Genomic DNA, 9,774 nt, shown 5'->3' with positions numbered 1-9,774 from the left:
GCAGTCTGCCTCTGAAAAGAGACACAAAAACATAGCTTATACCTCCATTGAAAGATACAGTCTATGCAATTAGCAGAACTCAAATACTAATGTAAATCACCTAGATTTGTTTTTAGTCATTCCTCTAACAAAGACAGAAAAAAATGAATTATTTATCATGTTAGCTTTAACCACTGGAAATGTAAAATTGTTACATATATACCAACGTAAGGCTTGTTATAGTCTTAATTTCCCAATAACAATGGAAAATTTTGTCAGTGCACAGATTAGGCACTGAATAAATGTTCCAGTAAGATTACACTATGTAGCTTTTGTAACTCAATGTGGTGAAATAGTGCATTTTCCTGCCACTGAAAATAGAGTAAAATGCAGTTATTAGAATTACTGCAAAATCTATATGCACATTTTCAAATATAAATGGCATACTATAAACATAAATCATGCAACTGTAGTGTGATTATGGTGAAATAATACAACATGGACATAAATGAAGAGAAATGATGTTGAACTGCCTTTCCAGTTACACGATTTAAAATTCTACCATGAAGATCAGAATTGTAATTGGAAAACTGAGTAAATACTGTGGCAGTAGTTTTAACCTGAGAAAAGCACCAATTTCTTTAAAAGTGGAATTGTAGATATACATTCCTATTTATCTCACCAGGCACTTCTTTTGCACTGCACAAAATAGTCATATCACAAGCAGAAATGAGATAGGATGTTAGCTTAAATCAGAGATAAAATTTAATCTGGCGAGGTGGTTAAAACGAAAAAGAAGCAACGGTTTTGTTTGAAAGGCTCCAAATAAGAAGCAAAATATAGGGGTCCCATAATGTACCATTATCTATATCAGCCCACAGGAAAGCAGGAGGCACTGGTGGCTCACATGTCAAATACATAGATTTTCTACATTTTTCAAAATGAGTGAACTTTGTACCCTCAGCTGCACTCCAGCTGTCTGACCTCACAAGGGCAACAGAGCACAAGGGGGTGAAATACAGCACTAGGAAGGTGTGAAAATTGCTTCTCGTCTGAAGGAGGAAACCAGCAGCGCCTGTCCATTGATTCCAACAAGACCATTGACAGAGTCGCCAAAGCTGTACCCAACAGTGGGTAGTGATCAAAATTCAGGATCGGGGATGTGGGGAGAGGAGAGACAGAAAAACCAAGAAAAGGGCTCAAAGCAGTTTTGTAACCCTCTTGTTCTTGTTGATAAAGAGCAAGAGGGTTACATAGCCATAAAGAACCCTGACGAGACTTCCAGAACTTCTAGACCAGTTCATCTCAACTGTATCAATGTATCAATGCCAATGCCCCTCCTTATGATGAATTTCGTGTAATTTCTCCCCTTTTATTATCTTGAAAGGAAATGCTGCTGACCTAGACACACAGTTTTTTTTAAAGACCTTGAAATGGCCTAAGTATAATACAGAAGCATAATAAAAGGCAAGCAATATATGATAACCTGAGATGTATTTCAATGTAAAGATGCTCAGCTCCAAATACTGCTATCAGCTACATGTGGCGTCACTGTGAGCATGAAAGCAGCAAACACAGCCAGGCGTAGAGTGGTGAGTTGCTGCGCTGGCACATTCAGTACCAGGAGCTGTGTTTTGTAATTGGTGGTGCGATTTTCCAAAATTGGGAGCAACTTTTGCTCAGGTTCCAGATGAAACAAAGTGCAGCCTTTCCCTGATTTGCACAATATTCCAGAAAAATAGAGCATTACTAAAACTATGGAAAGGACTTCATGTTTACCTATAAAAGAGTTCTTTTTAAAAAAGAGGGTGAGTTCTAGTCTCAGGTAATCATGAATGTGTTTTTCACTTGTGTGAATGTCCAGTGGGGGGATTTCTGCCAGTCAAGCAGGAGGTGAGGCAACTTTTCACCATATAGGGCTAAACATCCTGCCCCCCACTCTCATTAAATATCAGTAGAATCCCTGCCATGATTTGGACAATTCATTAGTCCCCATGAATTTCCAAAACACCACTGATTTAGATGAACCAGAGCTCTGGCTTTCGTTTAGATGGGATCACACTCTCCCAATGAATGAGAATCTATCTTTTGCTGGTTTTGGAGAAGGGAGAACTGGTATGTAAGAGGAAGGACAGGAGCCCAAATACTGGAGACTTTGAGGATGGGTGGGGAGGGGCTGAGTCACACAGCAGAGAGTCCTGCCGGAGTCTGCTGGGCTTGGGATGGAATTCCGTCTCCACAAAGCTGTGAGTTGGGAAAGCAGAATAGAGATGTTTCTCTATTTATAATAGAGAAGCATGCCCAAGTTTCTCTCTTTATAATAGAGTTAAGAATGTTCATAAAAAGCCATCCAAGGTTGTTCTTCCTGAACCATCCAAGTTACCTTGGGACTGCGCGCCATGGCAAAACCCAGACAAGGGAATGAACGATACCGTTTATAAGGATCCAATACCCTCCTGTCCTCTGTCTCTGACTCTGTCACGGTTGGGATGTGCAGTTTTTCCCTCAGAGTAGCTCTGCTTACAGCAGAGAGAAAAAGGTTCCTAACTGGGCTTATTTTTCCAGGGAGTCAGGATGGTTCCCTTCTGGCACTGTTCTCATTTCTTCATCCTTTCAGGAAAATCTTTGCTTTTTCATGAACGGTGTTAGATTCTTAGCATGGATGCAGTTTGTTAAAAAAAAAAAAAAATCGCTTTTCCACACACAAAAAACAAAAGGGTGGGTTCCTATGCCACTGAGTCCAAAGGTGTCCCCATGAGTCCCCCATGAACAGTGGCCATGAGAGTTCCCTGCCGGGGCTGGGAGCCGGGCGGGTCCCTGTGTGGAGCTGGAGGCTTGCCTGACCATGTGCGGAGCAAGCCCAGCATCTTCTGCCACCAGGCACAATTTGGTGATGGGGGCTGGCTGGCTGGCTCCGCCCCCCCCCCCCCCCCCCACGAGAAGTAACAGCACGGCTGTCAGCACAACCACCGACCAAGTGCCTGTGCAGGTGAAGGTGCGCGCTGGAACCTGCTTGACCACAAACCCCGCACTAAGGCAGACCCAACAGCAACCCTCTCCTCCCATGTCCATTCTGGGCTATTCTGTGAGAGTAAGTCTTGCTTCCTTCTCCCTCAGCTTCTCCTCCTTCCTCTCCTGAGTGACCATCATTCCAGCAGTGGGAATGCAGGGGTCCTCCACATTCCCCACACAGGCCAGGTCTCTCGAGCAGAATTTCCCTCCTATTAAACCCAGGAACACCTTACTCCAAATGAGCTTTTCCCCCCCATTCAAAGCCAATTTTTTTGTGTGCCTCTCTGCAAAAATCTTTCTAATCTTACCACATGTACAATGGTATTTGCTCCTTTCTGATGGGGTATGGTCAAAAGTTGGACTCCTTACTGAGAACCCATCTGAGTTCTGTTAAGCAGTTGCCCACAGACCCTGCAGTGCTTGGGACCATGTAATGGTCCCCCTAATGCTAGGGGCCACTGGCTCTACCATGTTCATCACTTTTCCTCCCTAGAATGGCTTCTCATGCAACATCACCGTGACCTTGGCCACCATTTCTTGCGAGAACACCAGTTTCTTGGCCTCCACCGAGAACTCTGAAGTTTGACTTATGGTTGGTGCCCAGAACACGCTTAGGCTTTAGGAGGTTCTGTCTGGGCCGATGGAACAGAGATGAGGGTCTTTGATTAGACTGAGCATATCTGCCAACATCCTCTGCTACCCTTCTAGGAAAAACGTATTTGAATAAATTGTCGGTCTATGGACAACCACGTCTGTCTGACTCCAAAGGCAGCTCTTACCCGTCCTCCTCGTCTCCTGACCCACTCCATGCTGTGGCTCCACTGCACTAACTGTTCCAGAACGTCATACCCCCAAAAGGTGCACATGCCTTGCAATTAAGAATAAGGAAAGGGCTTCCCTGGTGGCGCAGTGGTTGAGAATCTGCCTGCTAATGCAGGGGACACGGGTTCAAGCCCTGGTCTGGGAAGATCCCACATGCCGCGGAGCGACTAGGCCCGTGAGCCACAACTACTGAGCCTGCGCATCTGGAGCCTGTGCTCCGCAACAGGAGAGGCCGCGATAGTGAGAGGCCCGTGCACCGCGATGAAGAATGGCCCCCACTTGCCACAACTAGGGAAAGCCCTCGCACAGAAACGAAGACCCAACACAGCCATAAATAAATAAATAAATAAATAAATAAATAAAGAATCTATCAAGGGACTAAGTTAATTTAAAAAAAAAAAAGAATTAAAAAAACAGGAATAAAAAAAAAAAAGAATAAGGAAAAAATATATGTATATATAACTGGATCACTTTGGTGTATACCAGAACCTAACACAACATTGTAAATCAAATATACTCCAATAAAATTTTTTTAAAAAATTTAAAAAAAGAATAAGGAAAATACATCAGACGTTTTTCCATCAATTGTTATAGAAGTATATAAAACAAGGACCCACTATCTTTTTTTCTTTTTTTTTAACAGAATTTTTTTTTTAATTAATTAATTTATTTTTGGCTGCACTGGGTCTTCGTTGCTGCATGCGGGCTTTCTCTAGTTGTGGCGAGCAGGGGCTACTTTTCGTGGCACTGCGCGGGCTTCTCATTGAAGTAGCTTCTCTTATTGCGGAGCACGGGCTGTAGATGCGCAGGCTTCAGTAGTTGTGGCACGTGGGCTCAGTAGTTGTTGCTCGTGGACTCTAGAGCACAGGCTCAGTAGTTGTGGCGCACGGGCTTAGTTGCTCCGCGGCATGTGGGAACTTCCCGGACCAGGGCTTGAACCTGTGTCCCCTGAATTGGCAGGCGGATTCTTAACCACTGTGCCACCAGGGAAGTCCCCAGGACCCACTATCTTTTAATTATAATCACTAAAGCAATTTAAAATCTTACAAAGCCTCTCTCATAAGTACAGAATATTTTTGTGATTTTTTAAAAAGAAGGTAGAAATTAGCCTTGTGTTGCCACGTTGTCATTTGCTTGTGGACTTCAAAATTCAGTTTCAGTTGGAGTTGCTTGTGAGTGAGGCACCAACATTAATCTTTCATTCCCGGGCCACGTTTCTTCCCTTGGTGACTCTTGCTCTCCTCTTTTTGTAACAGCTGCCAAGAATTCGGTCCTTCCCCCAGCTGGGAAGAGGCATGAGCCTCTTGTAGGCTTCTGTCTCACTCAGAGAGTTACAATATGAAGTTTAGTCATAGCACATCTTGGGGATAGGAAAGAGTCATGAAAAAAAAACCAAATAAAAAAACCCCCAAAAAACAAAAAGCCACCATCACTCCAAGCCAGCCTGCTTCTGACGCACTGAACAGTCTCTGTCATGCTCCAGTGTCTTGCTCACTCTAGAAGTATCCGTCACCCTGTTATTTTCCCATAGTGGTGACATTTTTCTTTAGCTGAGCCATAAAGCTTGAACTTGGAAAGGAAAACTGTGGGAGAGTAGTCACCAGTGAGCAAACACCAGCTGGGGACAGCAGGATCTTGAATCAAGTTTGCTACATTTCTGGAGGTCATGAAAGCAGGCTGAATAAAGTCATATTTTCAATCTACGTGGCCTTCCCTTCCTTTTCTGAGAAAACATAAACTATAGGATTTTATAAGAAAATGCTGTGGACAAAAAAAATCAAGAAAAAGAGTAAGAGGAGAAAAATGAGACATAGTACCAAATGAGCAAGGAAATGAGTAAAATAAACAAAAATACATAAACTTTCTGGAGGGCAGTTTGACAAAATGTACAGAATTCGTCAGAGATGTGTATAGTTTTGATCCAAAATATCCACTTCTAGGACTTTCTCTTACAAAAGTAATTAGAGAAGTTTATAAATCTTTAGCTTCAGAACATTTGGCCTAACATTGTAAGTAATGACAGAAAAATTGGAGACAATATAAACATTCAATAATATAAGATTGGTTTAGAAAGTTCTGGTCTGTCCAAATAGTGGAATGCTATGCAGCCATTTAAAATAATACTGTTGATGTTCTTTATTGATGTCAAAATAAATTATTTAAATATTTTAGAGTAAAAAAGTCAGGTTTCAAAAACAGTGTGTAGGAAATTCTGCTCTGGCCAAGAAGGAGTTAGCAAGAACCAAACTTAACCTCCTGCCAGAAACAACCAAAAAATGGACAAAATATATGAAAAATTTTCAAGATACTGTACATTAGTCAACCAAGGACAGTGATTTCCCAGAAATGGGAAATAAGTGAGGTGAGCCCTACTACTGTTTTAGTTTACCACCTTGACAGAATTTCCAGAGCATAGTACAAGGAGAAAAAACCTAGTCAGAGACCAGTGGATTCCCTGAGTGGCAGAGATGGAAGAGAGAGTACAAGGACATTAAGATGGCTAGAGTTTTCAGGAAAGAGCACCTGAAAGGAGAGAGCTACACAGAGAGAGAATTCTGGAAATATGCAGAAGGTCAGTCTTGAGTATTCAGCTGATCGGTGCATGCATGTGAAGAAACGAGGGAAAGGGAAAGAACTACTCACGAGGGTTAGAGAGAACAATGCCTGATACACAAACAGGGCCAGGAATAATGCCCATTCCCACTAGACAGACTAAAAAAAAACAAACCCTCATGATTCACAGGGCCTTGGGTAGAGTATACAAAATGGTCTTGCTTCAGTAACGGGGAATAATTAGCCCTAGACAGAGCACTACCCCAGTCCTGCATGATAAATCTTAAAAGCAAGACCCAAAAGGATCAAACTCTTCCAAGTAAGTTAACTATGTCACAAAGTTCAATATTATTTATAGGAATACTCAGCAGGTAAATTCACAATGTCTGGCATCCAGTCAGAATTACCAGGGATAAAAGAAGAAAGAAAATACAACTTGTAATGAGGAGAAAAATCAATCAATCAAAACTGACCCAGAACTGACACAGATGTTAGAATTGGTAGAAAAAAAACACTAAAAGAGTTATTATAATTGTGTCCCATATGTTCAAAAAGTTAAGTAGAGACATGGACGATATAAAAAAAAAGACCCCATTCAATCTTTAGGGGATTAAATATACAATGTCTAAGATTTTTTTTTTAATCCACTGGATGGATTAATGACAGATTATACATTATATAAGAAAGGAATGGTAAACAGCAATAAAAATTATGAAAAATAAAACAGAGTGAAAAGGGAATTTTACAAATATGAACAGAGTCTTGGTGAGCTGTGGAACAACTTCAAGCAGACCAATATACATGTAAGTGGAAGCCCTAAAGGAGAGGAGAGAGAGAGATGGGTAAAAAAAAAAAAAAAAAAAAAAAAAATATATATATATATATATATATATATATATTTGAAGAAATAGTGGCCAGAAAGTGTTTCAACTTTGATGAAAGCTATACACACAGGGATGCAAGAAATTCAACAAACCCAAGCACTCAGAGAAACAAGAAAAACATCAAGTCATATCATAATCAAATTGCTCCAAATCAGTGATAAAAAGAAAATCTTAAAGGAAGCCAGGAAAAAAAAGAGACATCTTACACACAGAGGAACAAAGATAGGGATGACAGAAGATTTCCTGCAGAAGAAATTCAAGCAAAAAAACAGTGGATCTTTGAAGTATTGAGAGAAAAAGACTGCCCATTTGTATCCTATATGCAGCAATATCTTTCAAAAATGAAAACAAAATAAAGGCATTTTCAGACATAAAATAACTGAAAGAATTCATTACTAGCAGACCACATTATAAGCAATGTTAAAAAAAAGTCTTTCAGGCAAAGGGAAAATGATTCCAGATGGAAATGTGGATCTAGACAAAGCAATGAAGAGCACCAGATATGGTAACTAGAATATATAAGGTATTTTTCTTAATATTTAAATCTCTTTAAAAGAACTTTTAAAGATAATTGACTGTTTAAACAGAAACAATAACAATATAGTGGGGGGGAATATAACACATGTAAAAGTAAAATGTATACCAATAAGAGCACAAAGGTCAGGAGAGGAGAAATAGAAGTACTTGATTTTAAGGTTTTTATACTGTACATTAAATGGTTTAATATCACGTAAAGGTAGACTGTGATAAGTTAAAGATGTATACTATAAACACTAAAGCAAACAATAAAATAAAAAACCAAAGAGTTATAGCTAATAAGCCAACGAAGGTGATGAGATATAATCACAAAAATATCAATTAATCAACAAAAAGGCTGGAAAAGAGGAAAGGGAAAACAAAGAACACATGGGACAAATAAAAGGAATAGCAAGATGATAGATTTAAACCTAACCTAACCTTATCAACAGTCACATAAAATACAAATGGTCTCAATTCCCCAATTAAAAGACAGAGATTGTTAGAATGTGTTTTAAAAGCAAGATTCAACTTTATGTTGTCTACAGGAAATGCATTTTAAATATAAAAATACAAATGGGTTAAAAGTTAAAGAATGGAAAAACATACCATGCTAACACCATTCAAATGAAAGCTGAAATGCCTATATTTAACGTCAGACAATGTAGATTTCAGAGCAAAAAATATTACCAGGGATAAAAAAGGGCATTTAATAATAATAAAGTATTCATTAAAAGGACATAACAATTCTAAATGTTTATGTCCTTAATCACATTTCTGCAAAACACATGAAGCAAAAATTGAAATGGCTTCAAGGAGAAATAGACAAATCTTAAAACATAGTCAGATATTTCAACTGCCTTCTCTCAATAATCGATAGAACAAGTAGACAGGAAATAAGTAAGGATATAGAATATTTGAACAACACTATCAACCAACTTGACCTAATTGACATTTAGAGAGCATTCCACCCAACAGCAGCAGAATATACATTCTTTTCAAGTATATATATGGAACATTTATAAATATAGACCATATTCTGGGTTATAAATAAGTATTACTTAATACATTTAAAGGGATATAAGTCATACAAGTTTTGTTCTCTGACTATGGTGGAATTAAATTAGAAATCAGTAATGAAAAGATTTCTGGGAAATCTCCAAATATTTGGAAAATAATATATTTCTAAATAGTCCATGGGTCAAAGAAGTAATCAAAAGGGAAATTATAAAATATTTTGGACTAAAAGAAAACAAAAACATAACATATCAGAATTTGTAGCCTACTGCTAAATCAGTACTTATAGGGTAATTTATTGAACTAAATGCCTATGTTGGAGAAGAAAAAAAGGTCTCAAATCAATAATTTCAGCTTCTAGCTTAAGAAACTCTAAATGGAACAGCAAATTAAACCCAAAGTAAGAAGAAGAAAAGAAATAATAAAGACTGGAGCAGAAAAAAAATAGAAAACAGAAAAACAATAGGAAAAAACAATGAAACTAAAAGCTGGCTCTTTGAAAAGATAAATAAAATTGATAACCTCTAGTCAGAATGTTCAGAGAGAAAAAAGAGTAAAGACACAAATTACCAAACTCAGAAATGAGACTTCACTACAGATCCTATTAAAAGGATAGTAAGGGAATATTGTGAATAACTTCATGTCAATAAATTCAACAATTCAGAAGAAATGGACAAATTCCTTGGAAGACACAAAAAACCAAAGTTCCCTCAAGAAGAAATACATAACCTGAATAGCCCTATATCTATTAAAGACATTGAATTTGGAGTTTAAAATCTTCCAACAAAGTAAACTCTAGGCCCAGATTGCTTTACTGGTGAATTCTACCAAATATTTAAAGAAGATATAATAACAATTCTATGCAAACTTCCAGATAACTGAAAAGAAGATGAAACTTCCAAACACATCCTATGAGACCAGCATTACCTTGATACCAAAATCAGACAAAAACTTTATAGGCAAATAAACCTCATTAACATAGATACAAAAT

Source organism: Balaenoptera borealis, assembly GCF_965194805.1.
Source record: "Balaenoptera borealis genome assembly, chromosome: 6".
NCBI lineage: Eukaryota > Metazoa > Chordata > Mammalia > Artiodactyla > Balaenopteridae > Balaenoptera > Balaenoptera borealis.
This window is presented reverse-complemented; position numbering follows the sequence as displayed.